This window comes from Heloderma suspectum, chromosome 1 (genome assembly GCF_057233095.1).
Source record: "Heloderma suspectum isolate Gila_16-S chromosome 1, 16-S_ref, whole genome shotgun sequence".
Classification (NCBI taxonomy): Eukaryota; Metazoa; Chordata; class Lepidosauria; order Squamata; family Helodermatidae; genus Heloderma; species Heloderma suspectum.
Genome location: NC_139458.1, coordinates 152,586,156 through 152,611,966, shown reverse-complemented (window position 1 = coordinate 152,611,966; position 25,811 = coordinate 152,586,156). Strand labels below are relative to the sequence as shown.

At 44.1% G+C, this 25,811-nt stretch overlaps 1 long non-coding RNA gene across 1 annotated transcript; it reads left to right on the top strand.

Moving 5' to 3' along the window:
• The first annotated feature begins 2,266 nt into the window (after positions 1 to 2,266).
• On the top strand, positions 2,267 to 25,351 carry LOC146358292 (uncharacterized). The gene is made up of 5 exons (XR_014787030.1): positions 2,267 to 2,441; positions 3,002 to 3,301; positions 7,054 to 7,152; positions 24,076 to 24,193; positions 25,016 to 25,351. It is a non-coding gene; the product is annotated as an uncharacterized LOC146358292 (long non-coding RNA).
• The last annotated feature ends 460 nt before the right edge of the window (positions 25,352 to 25,811 follow it).

Sequence of the window (25,811 nt, the reverse complement as noted above, 5' to 3'; positions counted from 1 at the left end):
AACACCCAAAAGCCACCTCCAGCACAATGTTTTCAATGGGGTGAATTCACATGTTCAGCTACAGCCAGCAAAGAAGGGCTTTGACCAGGAACTGGGTTAGAAATCTAATAAATAATGATCAAGTGTAAAAGAAAATACTCAAGTGATTTACATACAGGGATGAACCAATCCTCATTGGGGGTGCATTTGCACTTTCTATCAACGGACAGCAGGCGCTTATTCTGACAGTAACACTGCAATTAAATATCTCACTGGGATAAGAATTTGCAGTGAGGCAGGATGAGAAAGAAGAGGAAAGGAGTGAGTCCCACACTCTCCCATCATCTCCTTTCCACTGCTGCTCCTGGCCTCACTAAAATACAGCAGGAGGGAAGGGATGCAGGGAGCAATCCCTGCTGCTGCTTTTCTTGAGCCCTGTGCTGAACTTGTGCATGTGGAGGCTGCATTCAGAAGACCTGATCAACCTATAGAGCTTAGGAGCATGGACAATCTGACTTCCCCTCATGTGTTGATCATCCCTGTATTCTAGTCACATGCACAGGGCTTTGGTCTCTGGGAAAAGGCAGCCTACTGCATTTTCCTGGTGGCCATGACAAGCAGTAGCAGCAGCTGAGAATTACTCCCAACATTTGCCTTTCCCCGCAGGAAGGATTGGTCTTTACTGCCTTGGCAGCATGGGGTTATCTAGTTTGCCACATGTCTGGGTCAAGTAACAGCAAGGTAACTGACATGTTCCACACCATTGCCTGTCCTGCCAGAGGGATTCTCCCAGTGACAAACAGTGGGGAGGGGGTGTTGGTTGTGGTGACATATGGGGATTTACAATTGTACAGGTATATCCTCACAATCAAAGCCTGGTGGGAACTAACCAATTGAGCAATGTGCACTGAAAAGATTTTAAAATTACCAGAGGCAAGAACAACTGATTTATGATTGGAAGATCAAAAGAGATAAATATTGCTGTAGGGCTCATTGGAGAGATTATTAGATCTGGAGGAGGTAGCAGCCCACACATTTTGAGATATAAATTCCGAGCAGGGGGCAGAATTATCTTGCAAAGTGAAGAAGCATAAACAAAATGCAAAGGGTGGAATGGAAGAAGGAAGGTCTGCAGCCCTGGCTGATTTAAAATCACCAGAGCTCTGTCAGTTTGCTCTGTAGCCTGGTATAATTCTCTATCATTCTAACCTGCTGTGGGGTAGAAATGAGACTGTCACAGACATTTGAGTCTTTCAGTGCTGCTTCTGCACCGCAAGAGTGTACACAGAGGTCTTTGCTTTGAACAGTGAGCCCGCAGTCATTGTGTTTTGTGTAAATGTATAATCTTCTCCCCCAGAGTGAGCTCAGGGGAAACTGATTTTGTGGATTTACAGCAGAAGCTGGCTGTGAGCTGCACTGATTGGCTGGAAACTGATGGTGTCACTGTCATGATACTGGAGTTGGATTCCCTGTGGATGAAGACATAAACTCTGAGGAAGAGGCAGAATGGGGGAAGGATTCGCCCTCAGTGCAGACCCCAGATGACCCCACTTCCCCAGAGCATAAAGGAACCCTGGAGCTCCTCCTACCACCACCTCCTGGCCTGAGGTGAATCCATTTCAGAGTATGTATTCCATTCCCGTCCAAGGATTCCACTTGAAGCTGCAGTTTTGCCATGATCCCCCCAGTTGGAGTCAATGCTTACAAAATCAGGCAAGGCTTTTCCTGGAGGGGGCAGAGCTAGCCACCTAGACCGAGTGGCAGCCTGTGGAAAGCCTCGGTGAAACCAGATGGTTGCTGAAGCAATATCTGAGCCTCGCTCACGTGTTAGCATTCAACCTGATGTCCACTTGGAGTTGTCCAAGGTCCTGCTTCTGCCTGAACTCTTGTTTGTGCTGGACCATCAGCTTGATCATGCTAGGGTCACTGAGTTGTCCCAGGAGATTAGTGTGTGTGTGTGTGTGTGTTTGTGTTTGTATGTGTGTGTGCAAGTGCATGCCTTCCATCCCTTGGGTCATGCTGAACTCCAAGATGTAAAATCTGGGTTTCTTTGTCTGTCTCCTAGATAATCCAGTTTATCATGAGAGCTGTGCTATTGCACATTCGTTAATTATTTGAACAGCCCAATTCTGAAAGCAGCAAAGTGGGTGAGAGGCAGTAGCAACTGCAAATTGGCCAAGGAAGGCCAAAAGGATAGCATTAGCTCCATCTGCCCATGATAACCATGATAGCAATGGCCTGAGGTTTATGCAGGGCTAATAACCCTTCTCTCTCTCTCATTTGCCATGTGGTGCACCTGGAGTCCTCTTCACTACAGCAGGTATGGGTGAGAGCTGAATGACAGGACTAAGGAGCGCATGGGTGGAAGAAGCCATGGAGAAGCAGCAGCTGCCTCATCTCTCCTTCAGCGGGACATTTAAAAGTCAATATCCAGTGCCCAGGCTTCAAGGTGGCCACCCTAGGTGCGGTCCGCAACAGCAAATTCTGGTCAGTTAAGGAAGCTGCGTAATCTTGTGGATTGCAGCTCCATTACATCCTAAAATATTATTCTCCTGGGACCTTTAGTGCCCAATAAAAACAATGGCTACTCTACAGACAATGCACCATTTCCCAAGGAGAATTCAGTTGTGTTGCTGAGTTTGCATTGGGTTGCACAAATCTTGAGCATGCCTCTGTTCAGGGCCTTTAAAATGTTGAAGCAAAAAGAATGCCAAACTGGATCCCAGAGTTTACCCTTTACCCTCCAATGGCACAGCAAAGGAATACCAATCCTCAATTCAATCCTTTAGGCAGGAGCAATGCATCTCCTTTTCTTCAGCTGCACCAAAGAAGGGAAAGGGAATCTGATAATACCCCTTGACCACCAGCTCATTCTTTCTGAAGTGGGCCCCCAGTTTGGAAGGAGATCAGGCTACCAAAAAAAGAAAAAGAAAAAAAGCTAGTTCAGGCAAATTTCTATACAAAAAAACATGTTGCTTCTTAAGTTCATGGGGCAGATTTAAGCACCTTTTTTTTCCTTCAGCCACATGCCTATGGGTCATAAAGGAAAATGACCACCAACAGAAAATGCAGATGGTGTGTGGCTCATCACTGTATAAATCATGGTGTCATTTTAAAGAGCAACTTCGGAGCACTGAAGTCTTGTTTGGAATGTCACAGAAAGAGTTTTTGCAGTCTCACCTAATATGGAAGCCTCACGGAAACCTTGGTCTAGTTTCGCAATATGGCTAGTTGACACCCAGCCTCCTTCGACTGCCCAGCAGAGAATGCCTGATTCATGCATCCTTTGATGTGACAGGTCTTCTCATCCATTCAGGCAAAGGTAAGACAGCAAAACCATATTCTTTCTCTCTCTCTCTCTCTCCTTCTTGTTCCTGGAGGTACTTTTGAACCAGCAGGAATTAAGCATCGATGGTTCTTAACCTTCTTTCTCTGTCCCACATGTATGAGTCACCTCTAGGAGAGCTATTACATTATTACATTGCATTTTTATATGAACATCATTCCCATTTTCAGAAAGAAGATAAGCTTTCAATTAACTGCAGATTTAAACAGGCTTTATTGGAAAGGAAGTCAGTCTCATTTCCTACACAAGGAGGGGGAGGGAAGGAGCTTTCTTCCTTTCCTCTCTGTGCTGTAATCATGATGAAAAGAAACACCTCCATTCATTATAAGAACAACTTGGATGAGATCAAGGGGGTTAACCTCTAACCTGACATATTAGAACTGCTTTTTAGCCTTTTCACAACTTTGCAGGAGAGCAATGTGGGGTTGTTGCTTTGTGGAATGCCTAACCAATTCTGTCACAACGATATGAGAATATTAAAGATATTCCAGCATGGCTGTGGAAAAGTTAAGTATATAATGCAAGGGCACTGTGCAGATTTTAATTACAGATTTTCAGCAGAAATCCATAGAAGCTGTGATTAAACTCCTAATTGCTTTTAAAGAAGTGAATAAGCAGTCAATACAATAAACAGCAGTTTGTGTCTTTCCCTCCTTCTGAGATTTTGTGCCTGTAACAGGAATCAAATAGGATTCCTGAGCCCCGGCCTTCTCGCAGCCTCATCACCACTGCTCCTGATGGAGAAGTGTCAGACAGTGGATAAAATGTTAGCCTTGGACCAGGGAGAACTGAGTTCAAATCCTAACCCAGCCATGAAGCTCATTGGGCAAGTCACTATCTTCCAGCCTAACATATCTCACAAGACTGAGCTTTATCCCATAAAATGGGATAACCTCTGACATCCTTGGAGGAAAGCTGGGATACAAATGAGAAATAAATCATAAAGCCTTTAGATCCATTCTGTGCAGCCTGGAGGATTAAACTATAAGTGCCCTATTGAATTTAAGTACTAAGAGAAGTGACCAAAATGCAAACTGCTGATAAGACAAAATAAGATCATTGTGCACAAAAGGTTTTGAAATGCACGTAGAATCCAAACGTGTTTCGTGCACTTGCAACATTACTGTGGCTGTTTATCTCAGCTCTGGAATACCGGGCAACCATATTTATCCCTAGGGGGAGGGAGAAATGCTGAAGAGAAGGTCATGAATGTGTTTGGATACTTTGGCATCTGGATAAATGGAAAGTGCTAGAGGATTGGCCCACTAGAGAGAGAAAGAGCCTGCTCACATGACCATTTTCTTACTGCGCCATACCTGCTTGATAGGCAGGCAGCTCACTTGGAGGAAGTATGCTGTATGTGGAATGTGATCGCATGACTACAATGCTGGACTGACTCCTCTCACCCTGCCAGTTCAGTTAAGGCCATAAGAAGAGCCATGCTGCTGAGCCAGACCAAAGGCCTCTCTATTCTTGGCCATTCAATGCCAGCTCAGACCCCATCAGCGTATATGTGAAGCTGAGCTTTTTTACTCTGATGTGCATCACTTGACACTTGCATGCATTGAACCACGTTTGCCATTTGCATGCCCATTCTCCCAGCTTGGAGAGCTCCTTTTTGAGCTCTGTGCAATCCCTTTCTGTTTTAACCACCCTAAATAATTGGGTGTCACTGGCAAACTTAGCTACCTGGCCACTCACAAGTTAAAAGGCACCTGTCTAATCAGGGCCGGCACAAGGTCTGCTGGTGAGACGGCATGGTGCCGCCACTGCCAGGGGGGAGTGGGAGTGGGAGCCACTGCTGCCATGTGCCGCTGCCAGGGCTGGGGGAACACAAGCCGCCACGGCATCCCTGGCAAGGGGGAGTGCATGCCGCTGCCAGGGAGGAGTGCAAGCTGCCCTGTGAGCCACCTGCTCCTCCCACCTTCCCCTCAATGTGCACTGAGGGGTCCTTTTTCAGAGTGAGGGTTGGTAAGACGTTGACCCTGGAGAAATTGCCTGTGCTGCAGCAGTACAGGTGATCTCCAGGGTCAACGTCTTGCCAATGCCTCGCTTGTGAAAGGGCCCCTCAGGGAGAAGCATCTGCAAAGAGCTGCACTGGGGAGCAGCTGGCACAGCTCTGCAGAGTGGCCGCCCACCTATGCCTTAATCAGAGGCAGCAGCTGATATTGCTCTGGAGAACCAAAACTGCTGCTTTCCTGCTGCAGCATTTGTCGCAACAGGAGAGTGGCCAGTGGGGCTCTCCGGAGTGCCCACACTATGCCTCACTTTGAAACTCCAGGCAGCGCGTCTGCAGGATCCACTGCCCTTCCTGATCTGCCACTTGAGGCGGGCAGTCCTCCCCACTGTATGGCAGGACCAGCCCTGGTCTCAAAACAGATCTGTGTGGGATCCCATGGTTTATATCCCTCCACACTGTGAGAATGTAACCATTTATTCCTGTAACCATTTATTCCTACTCTCTTTAACCAGTTACCACTCCATAAGAGGATGCCTCCCCTTATTCCATGATTGCTAAGTTTCTCAGGAGTCTTTGGTGAGGGACTTCGCCAAAGCCCTTTTTGGAAATCCAAGTAAACAGTGTCTACCAGATCACCCTGTCCATGTTTACTGAAAATCTCAAAGAACTCTAAAAGATTAGTATGATAGGACATACTTTTGCAGAAGCCAAATTGATTCTTTTTCAGCAGGCTTGTTGTTCTATATGCTTGATAATTTTATGGTTTCCATAATGGTTTCCATTAATTTACCTGGAACACTGGCCTGCAATTTCCTGGATCCTGCCCCCCACAGATCCCATTTTAAAAATTGAAGCTACATTGGCCACTCTCCAGTCCTCTGGTACAGAGGCTGATCTTAGAGATTGTACTTATTTTTGTCAGAAGATCATGAATTTTACATTTGAGTTCTTTAAGTAGTTGAGGATGGGTCCCATCTGGACCCACTGATTGGTTAGCTTTCAATTTGTCAATAAGGTTTAGAACCTCATCAATTGTCACCATTGTTTGTTCATTTCCTCAGACTCCCTTCTTGAAAATAATCAGTTCAGGCACAGGTATTTGCCCTATGTCTTCCCACTGATTGGTTAGCTTTCAATTTGTCAATAAGGTTTAGAACCTCATCTCTTGTCACCATTGTTTGTTCATTTCCTCAGACTCCCTTCTTGAAAATAATCAGTTCAGGCACAGGTATTTGCCCTATGTCTTCTGCATCTTCCAAAGTCTGGGGATGAATCTACACATAGCAGTTATACCATTATCATACCGTTTTGTGCCCCTTGGTGTCATGTGTACCAATAGTTATGGTAACTGTGATAACGGTATAAATGCTATGTGTAGATTCAGCCTGGTTATTTTAAAATCCAAACATGGATTCACACGTTCATTTTCAAATGTGAAGTGGCGTCCACCTATTCCCTTTGTGCTGGACGTCCATGTGGAAGTGGATCCTGTGGGCAGGCCTAATATACTTTTGATTCTTCTGCCATCTTGTACCCATAGATGCTCACAATGGCTGTGGCATGGCCGGAGTTGTAAAACCCGCATAGGACTCCACCCTAAAACTACCTTAGGAGAAGTCACATTTTGTCTGACCAACCTCTGGTTCTGCATATTGAAGCCAGAATTAGACGTAGCAGCCGGCACTGAAGACAACAGCCCTGTGTCGCCTGCCCTCTTCCTTCCCCTTCTCTTTCTCTCCCCTTACATTTAACATGCAAAATGTTACAGGTTTCACTGCTCTGGTCTACTTCATTGCATTATGAAACACAACCACAGGAGACAGGAGGAGGAGAAACACTGCTGCTGCTGCTTTGGTGACTGCTGCAGGTCGGTCCTAACGTCGAGTTTGGGCCTATGTGGCTATTGCTAGAAAAACCTCAGTAGACATATGTATGAGGGATGCATGCCCAACGCATGTATCTCCTTGCTGAAAAACAAAAAAACAAGCCTGGGTCAATCACATTGTTATAGTTATTCTGAAACATTTCAGATAAAATAAGAGATTTGAGAACGAGAAATTCACAACAAGACCCATTCTTGGTTATATTCATTTAAGGGAGCAATCCTGTGCTCCCTGGAAGGGCAGTTCAGGGTTAGGGTTAGAGTACTTTGGAGGCAAAGCCCTCTCCAGCGTGGTGGGAGAAAGCGGCACTGCCATTGCTGACCTTGGGTGGCGGGGGCCAGAATGGGGCATTCCTCCTGGAGCGTGTCAGGGCCATGGATCTGCAGAAGCAGAAGCACACCTGTTCCCCTGACACACACACACACACCCCACACACACACAAGCAGGCCCTCAAACTATGCCAGCCCTGGAGCTACAGTAGTGAATTCCCTCCCATTGGTTTAAGTGGCAGGAAAATTGTGCATGTGGCAAATAAACCAGCCAAAACTGCCCCCCCCCCCCGCCTTAGCTGCTGTGAGCCAGCAGGGCTATGGATATGGTGGTGGTTCCGCCATGGATCTCCCACCCCCAGGGACTTTGGGCTGTGCTGTAAATTGCAAAAAAGCAGTGTTTTTGTTGCTGCTTCTGTTGTGCAGTTTAACTGTATATATCCAAAACTTGACCTTGATGTAAATCCTATATCTTCTAATCTCTTCTCCCCCCCCGCCCCCAGATTGTGCTATGGTGCCCCTGGTGTTTTGATCTGCTCATGCACCTTAGTAGGCTGCTATCTTACACTAGGGATCCTTAAACTGCAAAAACAGACATCTGTACATTTAGAAGAGAAAATGGTCAAATCTCCACAAAAGTGCTTCATGAAACAGCTTTGTTTCCTTTCCTTTTGAAAAGTCTTAAAATTCATATAGACCTGCTGCCACCTAGAGGACATTTTATATTAATCACTACAAGTGCGTAATAATTCCCAGCTGTTGGTGGGGGAAAAAAACAAATCAAGATTAGATTTTAGATTATTTTTCCTTAATGATTTTTTTTTTAGAAAATCTGATTTTTTAAAAAAAGTTATTAGAAGTTTAATTGATGTCCCATCTGGTAAAGAATTGAAAGCTCCCCCGATGTGGCTTACACCACTCCAAATTAGAAAATGATATTGTGTCAAAACAAATGGTTAAGAGAGTATATGAAAGAAAATCATATTCGCAATAAATACAAACACTAATATAAATAAAACAACCCCAATCCAGAAAGAGTTTAAGTCAGTGGTGCACTTAGGTAATTTTAGACCTTAGACTGAATGGTCTTATGACTCCTCTCCATGGGACCTAATGGTGTGTGAGGCTCCTCTTTAGATGGCAATGTGTATTACTTCACTTACTTCAAAAAGTGACAAGCCGGCCCTGTTGTGTTTAGGGGTCCTTCTGCTCATTTTGCTGAGAGGCCCTAGGCTTGTGCCCCAAAGTCCAGCCCCGGATGCCCTACTGGTTTAAAATCTTACTGTTCCTCCTGAGGGGAAGGAGGTTTAGGCTGATGTAAACCTTCATCCTTGCAGAAGGATGCTCTGCAGTCAAAGCCACCAATGAGGAGTGGAGGCTGGTGGCTTCAATTTCAGTGGGGTTGTGAATCCACTCTGGGTTTCAGTCAGAACCAGTCAGAACTCTAAAGGACCTATCCAAAGTGCTAAACCTATTTTGGGGATAGGGTTCAGCACCTTGGATTGCTCCTTTGGAGTTCTGGCTGGTTCTGACTGAAACCCAGAGTGGATTTACAGCCCCTCCGAAATCGGAGCCACCAGCCTCCACTGCCAATGAGTTCCAGCTTCATAGGCCAGTAAATTTAACCCTCTCAGTAGAGGGAGTCTGAAGCAAGACCTCTCCCTCAGCACAGACCATAATGGTCATGTGGGCTTGTATGGAAAAAGACACTGACTAAGGCTGCAAACCTAAACACAGAGGGCCATGACCCATTGAACTATCTGGGACTTACTTCTGAAGAAAGATGTTTAGGTTAGGCTTGTACTGCCAGGTATTTTTGTATTTTTCAAGGTATTCCTTGCTTGGCTATGTTCCTGGTAATAAGTGTGCCACATGGAAATGGTGAGCCAAAATGTTAACAACACTTACTAAAAGAATATTATTACTATGTAGCCATATAGAAAGTAGGTGAGTATGACTGACACCTTTCAGATCTGTAATTGATTTCTCAGTAAGATATTTCTCTCGTAACCATTTGGTTATCCACTGCTGGTGTGGGGAAGTGGGGTGATAATGGGCTTATTAAAAAGGCAGGTGGCTACCAGGAAGAGGGCCTTTTCTGTTGTGGCACCCCAGCTGTGGAATGAGCTCCCTAGAGAGGTTCGCCTGGCACCTATGTTGTACTCCTGTCAGTGCCAGCTGAAGACATTTTTATTTACTTTAGCTTCCTAGTCCTTTAGCTCTGATGCTTTAAATCTGTATTTTAAATCTCTGTATTGCTGCTAGGTTTTATTCTGGTTGTACTATTATATTGTGGTTTTAAGCTTTCATATTTTATATTGTTTCATGCTGTACCTTGTGGTTTTAATTTTTGTGAACCACCCAGAGAGCTTCAGCTATTGGGTGGTATAGAAATTAAATAAATAACTAAATAAATAATACACACACACACACACACACACACACATATATAATATGAGTATATCTCAATTACAAGACAGTACACATATATGCATCCCACGTCTTTGGCTCGCTAAAACGAACCTAGAGTATAGCTGTGTATTCCATGTATGTATACAGGGCTGGATCCAACACTTCCAACATCAGAGTTCCACTCATGGAAAGAGCACCGCAGGAGCCCACAAATGGAAAGGGTGAAGGTGATTTCCCCTTCTCCCTGCACCTCTCAAAATTCTGCTTCAGAATGTTGGGAGGGCCTTCGAACACTGTAGAAAATGACACACCGGGCTGGCCAAAGATATTCTCCAGTCTGAGGCTGAGCAACAAGTAGCACCCCTCCACCCCAAGTTGAGATGCATAGAACCAAGGCAGGTCAAGTTATTTTGGTACCTGAGGCAGAAAATCCCACAAATGCCTCTCTCAAGCAGGTGGCAATAAAAATGCAGCAACTTATTAAATATCAAACCATTTGCTACCCTTTCATAACATGCCAAATGAGCTGCCTGAGGTGGCTACCACACTAGAGCCAGGCACAGTGGCACAGGAGGAATGGCAAACGTTGCCCCCTTTCCCTTCCATGGAGGCCTCCACTGCATCAAAGGCCTTGCAGAAGTACTCCTTCTATGAATGGACGGGGCACCTTTGGCTCCAACCCATGCAATGGGTTCCACCAGGCAATTGAAAAACGTAAGATTAAAAAGCAATGAAAAACAAAAACAACAAATGATTAGCCATGTTTCTGAAGTTTATCCACCTTAAATGCTTATCTCCTCTCACTCCAACAGCTGATGTCAACAGATCAGAGTGATATCCACACTGTCTGGAGTTCATATCTGTATATATCAAAAAGAAAGAAAATAAACACATTTACATTTAATGAATGAAAGCTTTAGAAGCTTGTTCCAGATGGGCACTTTGACCAATCAGTGAAAGCTCTGGAAGGTGGTTCCACATGATTGGTAAAAAGGTGGGCATCCCAGCCAATCAGCTTTTAAATAGCATTTTCTTTCCCCCTCAATTCTATTTTCTTTGTCCTCATCAGATTGAGCAAACATATATATTAGCCATGTTCAAATTAAAATAATAGAGTCACTTTGGGATTTGTTAACTAGGACTGATGTTTGCACATAAGCTGACAATCTTCAAAGGGGAAGAACAAAGGGAGAAAGCAAGCCAAGGAGAAAAGAATGCTGAAAGAATTACTTGTTCCCATTTGATATATAAAATAGCTATAACTTTGGACTGCTTCTGTTCAGTCAGCATCAGCAAAGCCCATGGAAGTTTTAAATTACCTCATAAACTGGGAGCCAAGTGAAAGCACAATATTACTTAAACAATCAAAAAAGTATAATTTGCTGCTGTAGATCAATGTAGTACCTTATTAAATTGAGAGAACATTACACCGCACATTTATGGGTTATTATTTATTAATGTCGCTTTGCTACTTCAGCTGTAGTGCTTGGTGCTGAACACTAATGGCATTATATCTTTATGGACAGTGTTGTCTATGTAGTCTTCAGTTATTATATGTTTTTATTTCCAAAGTTGGAATAGTTGGGGGGCTTTTCCCTTTCCCGCCCCCATAGCTAGCATGCTGAGATGAGTTTTAGGAGGCCTGGATTTAGTGTAGAATTCAAATTCAAGATGAGCTGTAGAAGTCCCTGTGGGTCAAATAGAAGAAATAATGACCTCACAGGGTCATTGTGTAGATAATGAGCTTGCAAAAACTATGGCTTGTAAACTGAATTGCTGTGCAAGTTGCCATCTGTGCTGAAAAAGGCTATTCCTGTGTGTGTACTATACTGAGTATAGAGTACTATAAAGTTTTTGTCATCACGAACCTGAAGGAGCTTTGTGGCTTAAATCAGCTTGGTATTGATTATGTTCCTGACATCATTATTGTTGTTGTTTCTATATCACCCAATAGCTGAACCACTCTGGGTGGTTCACAAAAATACACACCACAATACAAGATCATAAAAATAGAACATAAAATCTCTAACATACAAATTTTAAAACAATTAAAACAGCTCAGTTACAATAAGATACTTGACCTGATATAACAACTGACATAAATGCTCTGTCATATGCCATCAAATGTCTAAGAGTAGAGGACAGTCTTAAGCTGGCAGCAAACAGATGACAGTGTTGGTGTCAGATGGAGCTTAGTGGGGAGAGCATTCCATAATCGGGGGCCAACACTGAGAAGGCCCTCTCCCATGTTGCCACCTTCTGTGCCTCCCTCAGAGGAGGCACTCAGAGGAAGACTTTTGATGTTGATTGTAATGTTTGGGTAGGTTCAGGTTGGGTAGGTTCAGGTTGGCTTCATCAAGTATTGCAGTCCCAAGGCATGTAAGGTTAAAACCAGTACCTTGAATCAGGTTCGGAAATATACAGACAGCCAGTGTAAGCGGGACAGAATTAATGTTATATGTTTGGACTTTCTGGTCCCTGTTATTAATCTGGCTGCTGCATTTTGCACAAGCTGCAGCTTCCAAACCAGCCTTCAAATGCAGCCTCACACAGAGCATGTTGCAGTAATCTAACTTGGAAATCACCAGAGCATAGACTACTGAAGGCAGATTATCCCTGTCCAGATAGGGGAGTAACTGGGCCATCAAGGGAAGCCGGTAGAAGGCACTCCATGCCTCTGAGGTCACCTGAGCATCAAGTGACAGAGATGGCTCCAGGAGGGCTCCCAAGCTATGAACCTGCTCCTTCAGGGGGAGTGCAACCCTATCCAGAACAGGATGAATACCATCCATCCATTCAGAAGAACAGAGACTAACAATCCAGTCTTGTGTCTGAACTGAGCTTCAGTTTATTAGCCCTCATCCAGTCCATTATTGCAGCCAGGCACCAATTTAACACATCCACAGCCTCACCTGATGAAGATGAAAAGGAGAGGTAGAGTTACATGTCATCAGCATACTGATGGCAACACACTCCAAAACTCTGGATGTCCCCATTCAATGGTTTCATGTAGATGTCTAATAGCATGGGAGACAGAACTGACCTCTGAGAAACCCCATGCTGGAGAGTCCATGGAGCCAAGTAATATTCCCCAAGCATCACCTTCTGGAGCCAACTATCCAGGTAGGAGCAGAACCATTGCAATGCAGTACGCCCTACTCCCAGCTCAGACAGTCACCCCAGAAAGATACCATGGTTGATGGTATCGAAAGCCACTGAGAGATCAAGGAGAATCAACAGGGTCACATTCACTCTGTCTTTCTCCTGACTAGCTCATCATATGGGATGACCAAGGCTGTTTCCATGCCAAAACCTGGCCTGAACCTTGACTGAAATGGATCCAGATAATCAGTTTCAGCCAAGAGTGTTTTGCGCTGATTGGCCGCCACCTGGTCATGGACCTTGCCCAGGAAAGGAACATTTGTTATTGGCCTAAAGTTGTTAAGATCTTACAGGTCCAGGGAGGATTTCTTCAGGAGTGATCTCACCACTGCCTCTTTCAGGTGGCTCAGGACCACTCTGTCTCACAAGGAGGCATTAATCACCTCCTTGGCCCAGCTGGCTGATCCCTCCATGCTGGTTTTTTATAAGCCAAGAGGGGCAAGGAACCAATATGGAAGTGGTTGCTCAAACCTGTCCAAGCACCTTGTCAATGTCCTCAAGCTCTACCATCTGAAACTCATCCAGGAAAACAGGAGAAGACTGTGCAATGGATACCTCACCTGATTCATCTCCTATAACACTGGAGTCTAAGGCCTGGAGGATGCAAGAGATTTTATCTTGGAAGTGCCCAGCCTAGCAAACATATCACAGTTGGCCTTTGATGGCTACATGGTGTTCTTAGGGCCAGCATAAAAAAACCCCTGTCAGGAGGTCACCCCTGCTGCCTTCTGAAATCCTTAGGTAGCCAGAATCAACACGCAGACAATAGGGCTCTTTTCCAAGGCTTTATTTCCATTCAACCTAATGATGCTTACAGATGCTAATTGCTTGCTCCTACGAGTAAGACTTAAGAGAGCTGCCTACTCAGGGGTTCTAGCCTTAGGAATCAGTTGATCTCCATTTGTAAGGTGGGAAACCTCTGAACTTATGGGCTAGGAGGAGAGAGTCCACACCTTTCCTGTGGGGCATCGGGGCACTGCTGTTGCCATCATGCCAAGCGGGCTGAGTGCCTCCTCTCAGCGCCCGCCATCTCCCGCTTGACGCTGTGCCAGTGCCTAGCATCCAGAAACTGCTGTTGTGCCCCCTCTCCCTGCCAGGGTCACTATCACTCTCAGGAATGTGTACTGGGCTGCTCCTCTGAACAGCGTGCGGGTTCCTCTCCCATGGTTTCTATCTCTTCCTCAGAATCAGAACTGCTTTGGGACTCTCTGGGCTCTGATCCAGCCCTGACACCCTGGAAAGCTCCACTGGGCAGCACACAGAGGACTTAATGGAGAGAGAGAAATATTGTTTTTTCACTGCCTTAACTGCCATGAGTATGTTTGAGTATAGGCACTTTCCGATGTTCGATTACATGTGCTGGGAGTTTCTCCATCTGCACTCAAGCCTATTTTGTTTCATCGCTATGGAGCAGTATGAGCTCTACTACAGGCAGGGTGCTCAGGAGCAAATATGTTAACAGCCTGGGCCTTTTCTGCTTTCCACAGATTGATCAGGGTTTTGACAGGAGCACTAACCATATCAGCTGGAAAAGCCCCTAGGGGACTTTGGAAACCATCTGGATCCATTAGCTTCTGGGAATGGATCATCTTAATGGCTTCCCTACTCTTGCAGAGGGGAAAAGCTGCCATCAGTCTAAACCTCAACAGGAGGTGATCTGACTCCGATTCAAAGGGACCAATTCAAAGTCCCCCAACTTTCAGATCACCATCCCCATGACCGGCTGAAAAAACCAAGTACAGAGTGTGCCTGCTACATGTGGTGGGCTGATGACATGTTGGGGCAGTCCCATGGTTGAAATGAATGGACATGAATGGAAAGCCTCCATGGATAGTAGTATACATTCAATTTCATTTCCAACTTCTACCCCACATAAATAGAATTCATACATTTCCCTCCATGAGGGAGAATCACATGCATTTTTAGTGTCATTGTAAATAATACTCTGAGAGAGACAGCCATGGGTAAAATGATCTTTGACCAAGCTAATGATTTTAACTGAGGTTCTAATGGGCAGTATCCAATGCTGCCCATATATCATTGGGACCCACCACTAGTACAATGAGGAGCTAGCAGTCCTTAAAGCAATCAGAAACAAGCAAAAACGCTCGTTTCCAGAATGGGGCAGGTCTCTGGAGCTCACAGAAGGGACCTGTTCTGACCTGTACTAATCTGGAAACAGGTATTTCCACTTGTTTCTGGGGTATCTCTAGGAAACTAGCTTCCTGTTGCACCAGTGGTGGGTTCCACTGGCACAATGGAATGAGCAGCAGCATAGCAGCATTATTGGATACTGCCCTATCTATTTCAGGAGTTATGTCCTCTATGGAACATAGCGGGTGCCTGTCACATCTCTGTGCCTGGAAGGGGATCCCGGGGCCATAAGATAGTTCAGAGCTCTCCCCTCTGAGACTGTAGAGAAAGTTCTGCCCTTGGAGGGGCCCTCTCCTAACCCCTGTGGAGACCTCCAGGGCCTTGTCCTCTCTGACATCACAGCTCTGATGCCAGTAGAGGCAACCAAGGTGTGAATCAGAAGGGGGGAGAGGTCAGGATCCAAAGCTCTCCTGGTCCCCAGACATGCCCTGACATGATGGAGAAATGCATGCCTTGGAGAGGATGTACATAATTCCCATCCCATTAGTACCAATGGGAGGGAAATCATTCAGCAGGGCTCTGGATAAAGCAATTCCTCTGCTGCCTTTGGATCTCTCTGCCCCCACTGGTTGGATTCCTCTGTTAAGCTATTGAATTTTCAAAGACTGGCAACAAAGCACCAAGGTTTTTCAAGTGCCAATTGAAGCCAGCCTTTAAAGGACTGCTGTACCTTTTCAGTACTGTAAAGAAGGTGGATGAAGGACCCATCTTTAACTGCCATTAATAGGTCATTTTCTGATTTTTCAGATCCATATTATACCTATCTTTACCATCTAGTCCTTCTGCAGTCTTCAGAGGAAATTTAATCAGACTGGCTTGTAACTTTTATCACCGGAGCTAATGAAGCTACAAGAAATGAAATTGTGTTGCAGTTCAAACATCCTGATCTACGTTTGCTTTTCCTTTATGAACATGAGCATGGAGGAGGGCAGCTGGGTTTTCATCTCTAAGGCTGTTCAACGACCTGGGGGTGCAGAGACTTCCCCTTCAGCTAGCACTGAATTTAATTGCCTTGAGCAACATGGCAAGGAGCAGGCTGGGCTGGCAGGGAGTTGAGGTGCGGGGAGATGATTCACTGCCTCAAAAGCTGTACATCTTGGATTAAAAAAAGAATCCCTTCCCTTGTCGAAGCCCTCCTTTAGAGGGGCTACATGGAGACAGTGGAGGAGGAGGAGACACTGTACCTCCTGCTCTGCATGCAGAAGATTGCAGGTCTGATCCCCAGCTTCTCCCTGTAGGGCTGGGAAAGACCCCGGCCCTGGTCTGAAATGTCAGAGAGACGCTGCCGGCCAGGGCTGATCAGCATTCCTCAACATGGTGCCGTTGAGATGCTTTGGACTGCAGTTCCCATAAGACCCAGGCAGCACAGCCAATGGTCAGGGATGATGGGAGTTGTAATCCAAAACATCAGGAGGGCATCAGGTTGGAGACCGCTGGTATAGACAGTAGTGAGCCAATGATATAACACAGCTTCATATCTTCATCTAGCTGAATGGAAAACTGCCTTTCATTTCTATTGAACAAGGGTCCTATTGCAGAAAAATCAGACTGGCCCAATATAGGAGCCTTCAGTACCTATGTAGTGGGTGCTAGTTTTAATTTGGCATAAATTTACATAGATTAGCATATGCAGTTGAACAGGGACTTCTAAGCCGGTCTTGTCTTCCTGTCTTCCACAAGGAACAGTAGCAGAAAGCATTAGCACTGTGTTTTAATATCATTTTGCACTCCCCATTTCCCTGCATGGTACAAAGTAACAGGACAGCCTCTGAAACAGGATCAGGTTCCTTGTGAGGAGAGAACACTAGAGGCTTATGGTGCTTGCTCTATAAAATGTTTTATAGAGAGACATGGAGCTTTTCTACACAAGGCTGTTAATCTGCTGTTAATCCCCTGTATCTACTTTTGGTTTCATTGCAGAATTAAGATCCAAGCACTATACAAGGAACATTTCCTTTCCTGCTTTTCTGTTATAGAACCTCTAGGTGGCACTGTGATATAGCAGAATAACACAATAGCCAAGAGGAAATTGTGCTTTCATTTGCTTTCACAATTAAATTTTCCCTGATCTAAAAGAAACCTCACTGAAAGTACTTGATAGACACGGAAGTGAAAATGGAGGGTGACAATGACATCTTAAGAACCCATAAACAACTGTGAGTAGGGAATGACGGGTGCATAATAAATGCCTCATAGAAAACCCTTACAAATTGTGCAGCTGGGAAGCAAATACCCACACATGCGATTCTAGTCCATAAGCATTACCAGTCCAGTTTCCCAGGATATAAAAATCTGCTTCCTACAGCCAGAAATCTCTTAGCAGCCTTTTTCAAGCAAGCTCCAAATTTTCTTTCTTTTGCCCACATTCAAATTCCAAAAACTGTTTGTGGGCCAACGACACATTACATAGGAAACGCATGATAAGATCCCCAATATTTTTTAATTAAAATTTTAAGTTGTTTGGGGTGGGGTGAATTAGATTGGGGCAGGGGTGCAGGGAGAGGGGGTATTTACTCTTTCCCCCCATGATGTTTCTCTGAGCAGAACTCAGACATACCACAAAGCTGCTATTCTCCCTGCTGGGAAACATGAAAATACCTGTATTGTGCCCATCTCCTTTGTAGTGCTGAGCTGAAGGTCACGTGGAAGAACTTTTACCTCAAACACAGGGGGGTGGGGTTTGCGGGTGAAATTAACTATCTCGGTCGCTCCTTCTGGTGGCCACAATTTTCCTCGTCAAAGTCCCCTGAAACATCAATATGTAATAGCACTCTGATGGGGTCTTCCGGGGGGGTGGGGGGGTGACTGCCCGAAAGCACTCTGGAGGCAGGCCATGAGTGTGCCCCCCCTGAAAAAAGTCATACCCTACAATCAGCCAAAATGTATCTCCATTTCTGACCTGCAAATGGTGAGGCAAAGTGGGGAGGTAGGGAACATTTCAGCTTGGTCCTACTTACACCCCCTCGCCGCCCCAGTGCCCCAGTATGACTAATAACAGCTTTAGGGAGTGATTTCAAATGGGAAAATGGCACAGGGTTAAACACCCTCTCCCCCAGCGCTGCTGTTTCAATCCAATTCTGGAACGCTGCAGCTGCTTTTAGACTTGAAAAGAACCATTCAAAAATAATGATCACGCATCTCTCCCTAAGTCTAGCCCTCAGTCCTCAGGCAGATGGATGTGAGAAAAATGTCCATGGGTTTAACTAGCCTCCACCAGCCATTACAGGCCATTAATCAGAAACTTCTGTTCACCAGGCTAGAGAAAAGCATAGAAAGTGGGACACTTTGCATAGTCAGAGATGTTGTTTAAAGGAATAAGAATATAAGAGCTGTGCTAGCTAGATCAGACCACAGGCTTGTCTAGTCCTGCATTTTGCTCACACAGTGGCCAACCAGATGCCTGTGGGAAGCCCACAAGTAGGACATGAGTGCAAGAGCGCCCTCCTGCTCATGTTCCCCAGCAACTGGTATACCATATATAATGCTGGAGGTAATATATAGCTATAATGACTAGTAGCTATTGATAGCCTAAACTTTATCCTCCGTGAATTTGTCTAATCCCCCTGAAAACAGGCTGTTTTCAAGTTGGTGACCATCAATACATTTTTAGTAGATAATCCCACAGTTTAATTATGCGCTGTGTGAAGTAAGACTCCCTTTTACCCATCCTGATTCTCTCATCAGTTAGTTTTACTGGATGACCTTGAATTCTAGTATTATATGAGACAGAGAGCGAACACGTCCCCTGTCTACTTTTTCCACACCTTGCATAACGGTATACGTTTCGTTTGGTTAGCATGGTGATGGCTCTCACTAGGGACACGTGGCTATCTGTCTCAAACGGCTGCAAGACCTGGGTTTGAGAGTAGAATTCTGAAAGTTAGATTCCCTGACCTATCTCTCTGAAGTGCCATTGTTCATCTGCTTTGTCTGTTGCCGAGAGCACATTCTTCCATTATATGAGATTTACCAGCCTGGGACTAGAAAGCGTTCAAAGCTGATATGTGTAAGCCAAAAAGTAAGGAGGAATATGAGCAATAAAATGAATTGCATTTAAAAAAATATAAAACTTTCTAGAGAGAAGCTTTACAGATCCATAAAAACAAGGCAAAGTGAATCAGAAAGATTATTAAAATGGCAGAAAGAGATACTGAGTATCCGATCTTAGGAGCTTTGGGAGGTGGTCTTTGCTGTTGTTGTTGTTGTTGTTGTTGTTTTTAGCAAACAGCACCCTGGAAAGCGATTTTTGACAGGCAAAACACAAATAAAATATGTGGCACTAAAATGAAAGGGAAACAGCAGCAGCATTTGATGAAATGGTAGGATTTATAAAGTAATGGGAAAGAAAGTGGTTTTGGATGCAGAAGAGAGTAGGATCTCTTACAGAGGGGTCAGGGCCATATAGGATGAGAACAGAGAGGTGATGAGGAATGAAATAAAAATAGGAATGGTTTGGGGACAAATGTGGCATTTATCATTTTGACACATGAATAAAATTAATGAAAACAGGCCTGCAATTCCTCTGAAAGATGAAATGGAAATCATAGAAGAATCTTATCGAGGAAGTCAGACTAATAGGGTGGGCATCTTTTCCCTGCCAGAAATTCAGTGGCTTCAGCTTTTTCCAGATGCAGCAATGGTGAAAGCAGTGCCTGTTGAATTGACCCCTGCTGATAATGGTAGTAAGCCTATTTCAGGAACAAGGGAGCAATCCTGCAATCTAATAATGCCTTTGAAGTCCATGTTGTAGCTACATGCAACGTCTGTTTTTCTTAAGGAGTAGGAGATGGTGGGGCTGTTAGGAGCTGTGATCCAGAAGCTAGAAGATAATTGTGGCCTTTCAGAAAATGCAATGGAAGGCTACCTGCCTGGCAAGGATGAAGGGCTGGGGGGAGTAACTGTGGGAGAAGGCTTAGTCCTATGTTTCCCTAGGTACACCCATATTGCATTTCCTTCTGAAAACACATGTAAAGAAGCACCCAGAAACTGTGCTGAGATGGCCCAACTTAGTTTAATAAATATCACTCATTGTCAGTGCTACATCAAATTTTCATGCGATTTGATATTCCCTGAATATGTCTCTCCCCACCCCCACCCCAATGTATCCTACTTTTCACTCTTCCATGTAATACTGCAATTGTTTCCCCAGTCTGTTGCTGCTTGGGGAGGAGGAACCTTGTTCCCAACTAAGGCATCCTAGTCAAAACTCTGTCACACTGAGATGTGTATTCAAAATGTGCATTCTATTGAAAGTTCCAGTGCAGAAAAACAACATCTGCATTCAGATGTGCATCGAAATGTGGATTCTATTGAAAGTGATGGTGCAGAGAAACAACATCTGCATTCAGATGCGCATCCAAATGTGGATTCTATTGTATTGAAAATGTGCATCCAAATGTGGATTCTATTGTATTGAAAGTAACGCATTGCAGAGAAATGACATCTGCATTCAAAGGCACATCTGAATACAGATGCTGTTCCTCCATGCTTCATTACTTTCAGTGGGATGCACATTTGAATGTACATCTCAATGCATGGGAACATTAGCCTGGTTGCCTCAGCAATGGATATTAATTCCTCCAACACCCATATCCTTTATAACAGCTTGGGACACTTTCACCAAGAGGTTCAAAGAGGTGAGCACACTTAAAATGGAGTGAAAATAATTTATTACATGCCCACTCCCCATTTTGGCTCAGCACTACTTACTTTGGCTGCCTTGGCTGCCTTTGTATCCTCGGTCCTGCCTAAATGAGACCCAGGAAGTGGTTCAGAATCAGCAAGGTGATGTATGTAAGTTCAGTAGATATGGGCTCATCTTCGCCTCCTGTTTACCTCCTCCTGCATGCCCTACAGCAGAGTCATTTGGTGTGAACTCCTAATATAATGCCTTTCTAACCCCAAATTAGGAATCCACTTTCTTAATTCCTTCTTTATATTTGAGGGGGCCATAATGTATCTTTTATTGCAGGGATGGGGAACATAAGTGGTGCCATAGATGTTGTTGGACTCCAGCTACCATCAGCCCCAGCCAGTATGGCCAATGGTGAGGGATGGTGGGAGTCGCAGCACAATGACATCTGGTGGGCCGCACATTCCCCATCTCTGTGTTATTAGGTAACCACCTGGGAAATGGTTTTTGCATGTATTTTATTCTTTGGCTCCCTGTTCCTTGATATGCATGGGTTTGTAAACCATTATTCAGGCACTGAAAACTGGCAAAATCAGATATATAGGGCAGTATTTAATGTTAGTCCTACTTGGAGTAGAGCCATTGAAATGAATGAGATTTAGGATAGTTATGACTAACCTAAGTCCCATTCATTTCAATGGATCTACTCTGAGTAGGGCTAATATTAGATACTACCCATACCGAGTGTGTGCAAATTAAGGACTTCGGCATAAATATACTTCATTTACCTGCTGCCATGGTATGTGTTTGCAAGATATTTAGAATTTTCTGCCAACAGTTGTGCTGACAGAATGCAAAGACGGAAGGGTCTAGAGGGAACACAGGAAGAAGAAGGGGTACAAAAATTGGGGTTAATAGCTCAGTAGACTAACAGCCAAATGCTCTAGGTACATATTTGATATTTGGTCTTCCTTTACCTTATTGTTGAGCCACTGTAAGAATCAACATGGATTCCTTCCCTTTCCACTAGGGATCGGAGCACAGGCACCATTTTCATTTGAAAAATGGTTGTATGGGAAAAAATCTTAAAGGCATAAAGAACTTGCATGGCATCCAGTTCTAACATAATGACAAGAGGTGCTGCTCCAGAAAGCTCAGGAATGATGGACTCCACTTCCTCTGGTCCCTTCAACAGCACAATTAATACAATTCCATTAACTTCCAAAGGTGTTTTAAATAGTAATGCACTGGGCCATTAATCGTAACAATGTCAGTGTGCTCTTGCTATGACATTTACCCTAATTAGTAATACAGCCTGTTATTTAGCACCAGCTTTCACTGGAGATAATTTATACCTGGGCTCCATAATCAAACAGAAGCACTTTAGACTCTCCTGGAGAAGAAACAGGACCAAGATACAGACCCTGAAATAGGCTGTGTTCAGATGTCATGATAAACCATAGTTTCTCATGATGGGAACAAGCCTTGCCTGCCCCCACCCCAGGCTTGCATGCTTCCCCCCTCCCCTTTCCTCCTCCAGCATGGCCATGAGTAGATTGGAAGGTTTTGCTTGTGGTTTCAGTTAACTACAGTTTAACATTCCATCTGATCCCACAACTGCAGTCAATCTCAACTATGGTTTGTTGAAACAAACCAGCTTCATAAACCACAGGTTACATTAGCTTGTTTCAAACAAATCACAGTTAAGATTAGCCACAGTTCAATGGTTCAGGTGACACAACAAGCTGCAGTTAATCAAAAAATGGAAGGGAGAGCTTTCGGAACACCTCTTTGTGGCCACAGTGAAGGAGAAGGGGAGGACAAGAGTGCACAAATGCCTGTAGAGGTTAGGCTTATTCTTGTCATGATAAACCAGGATTTACCTCACGTGATGTCGGAACATAGATGCATCAAATGCTGAGGAAAAAATGCAGACCAAGAACTCTCTTGAGAAAGATGCAGAATATTTGGTCCTTAAAAAATATATATTTCAAAACATTAGCTTGGTGTTTTCCTTTTTTTCCTTTGACTTATTTCCTCTCTCGTCTTCCCTTAAATTACTGTTTCACAGAGCAATGAGGGATTGGGGCAGGCAGGAGCAACACATCTGAAGCTCTGCTGGCTTGTACTGGCCAGAATGGATGGTGTGGGGAGCCTGGTGGATCTTTCTTTTTTGATACCCCTGCCCTGAAAGCCATGGGGGGAATTAACCGCACCACCTCCAGGCCGGTGTAGGTGAGGGGACTGAATTGGGGGGGATGGGACAGAAGGAATCAGGGAACGGAGCAGCTTTGGATCCAGCAGATCCAAAGACAATTCTGTCCCTGCCCCATGCCAGAACACCCTGTTTGGGGGGCCTACACTTGCTAGTATTGGTAGCTTTGTGCTGGCAGAGCCCTGTGCAGGTGGCAACAGGGGATTCTGCAGTGGTGGATCGTCCTGCCAGCTGAGCTCCTCTCCGCCTAACCCGAATCCTAACCCCCTCCAACAGGCCACAAACATCAGAGGGTTAGGGACTGCCCTCTCAAGTTATTAAGTAATGGTCAACCATTGGATTCAAAGGCGGCAGCCCTAGCTTAATTTATGGTTGAAGGTATTAATATGTTTGAATTGTGGTCATAGTCTGTGCTAATTCATCAAATATGGTTGATGTATGTTCCTAATCTGCTTTAAAATCTGTTTATTCACATCTGTTCTTTTTATTAAAACTGAGTAAATTATGTGTTTGCTTTTTAAAAAAGAAGGAGATAGATCATCCTCATTACCGTCATATGCACAAACTCCCTGAAGATGCTACATTTCCTGAACTGGAAATAGATCATATTGCTGAAAACAAATGCTCTTCATCAGTTAAGATAATTAAAAAGTTAATTCATTGTTCTACTGTGCACCAATACATTATATATTTTAAAATTTGTGTCTATTTGTTGTGGGGTGTGAGGATAAACTAGAAGGGTTGAGGGATTAACCAGTGGATGCCAAGTAACTCTATGGGTCTTTGGGTATTTTACATTTTATAGGAAAATCTATTGAAACAGTATCATGTGATCTTAAAATTATGCTCATGCCCCACTGAATTCTGCACAGGATTAAGCCATAATTTATTTCTAGGGAATGTCTCCACTCATACCTTTTTCTTAAAATTATCAACCTGATTTTATTCCCATGCTAACTTACTTGTTAACTCTTTTGTTTCACGTATATTCAGGTATATGTGTTGCAGTGTTACAATTATTCCTGATGTACATGACATTTCTTCCTATATTTCATGTGGGAAGAGTGAGTGTCCTGTTATGGATAAAGTGTTGGACCAAGAAGACCTGTGTTTACATCCTCACTTTGGGTTGAGCCTGGAAACAAATGGAGAACCATTGGAGATCTCTTAATGTTGGTCTTGTAAGTTCTCTCTCTGTGTTAAAACAACAATGTCTCGTGACATCTTAAAGACTAACAAAAATATTGTAGCATAAGCTTTCATGGACTATAGCCCACTTCATTGGATGCATGGAGTATTATGGAGAGTTTCAGGTTTATGTACCGTACATGTGGAGGTGGTGGTGGGGATTTAAACAGTAAAGTCAGAAGGAAATTAAATGCAGAAAATACTAAGAGTGATAATCACATTATTTACAGTGGCCGTTCATAATCTATGAGATTACTGGAGCATGGGTAACTGTGGCCAGACCATCTCTTTCCAAGAAGGGACACCACTGGCACATCACATTGGCTGAAACTGGTGCAAGGAACTCTGTCCTACATCATGACAAACAGGAAATTATGTCTCATCTCTAAATTCAAAGGAAGGAGTATCATTCCACTTGAAGCTGTAATTGTTTGTTTATTAGAAAATGATAAATGGAATTTCAGAATGGAGCTTGCTGTCACTAAGTAGAAAATAAAAATAGAAATAGAATCATAGGATTGGAAGGGGCCTACAAGGCCATCAAGTCCAACCCCCTGCTCAGTGCAGGAAGCCTGATTCCCAGGCAGTCTCCCATCCAAGTACTAATCAGGGCTGACTCTGCTAAGCTTACGATACCAGGTGCATCCAGCCCAGGCCCCAGGATTTTGGCATGTACTGCAGGACTGTCCTTTCACATGGATGGTAGCTTTCTTACAATAGCCAAGCCAAGTGTCCCCACACTGCAGCTGATGGAAATTAAATCTAATTGGATCAGACAATTATCATATTCACCAGGGTTTTCTTTCCTAATGCAGAAATAGCAGAAGATACTTTGACGATGAAAACTGAATGGCAGCTACAGAGCGCTTGGCTGTAAAAGGTCTATGGGGCCATCTGACTTCCTTGTCAATCCTACCGTGATGAAGTGCAGAAAGCCTCAGACGCTCCACAGCCAACATACATGGATCACTCCTTCCATAGCCTACCAGTATATTTCCAAGCTTTAACCCTGTCCTTTTCACTCATATCCTTTTCCTTAGAAACCAGACAACAAAAGAGTCCATCAAAGACAATTAGGGGGACTGAATGATGTTGTTAGAACAGAGTGTTAAATGTTTAACTTATATTGAGAATAGAATAAATGTATTTGCATAAATAGCTTGTTCTATTGCAGTGTATTGTTTTCTTGGCTCCTTGCTATCTGTTTAACCAAGTTAAGAGCAGCTCTTGATTTATCCAAGCTCAGTGCAACCTGTGAGGGTTGAGGAGCTAAACACCTGTTGTGGAGGAAGGAAACCATATTTTCATGAAATTAGCCAGCTCCTGGCTGGAGCTGAAATTGACTCTGGGTTGCAGGTGGGGTGAAAACTGACTCAGTCTGGGTTGCAGGTGGAAGGGAGTAACCTTGCTGGTGTCTACCACCTTTACAGTGTGTGTGTGTACATGAGTGTGTGCTTTTAAGGAGCTCAAAGAATGGTAAAGCAGGAAAACACTTGGCCTCTAGAAGAACAAACAGGAATAAAATCAAGCATTTTAAAAGTTCAGAAATATGGCACATATAGAGAGGGAGGAATGCTGTATTACTCAGCGCTGATGGTAACACACGAACTA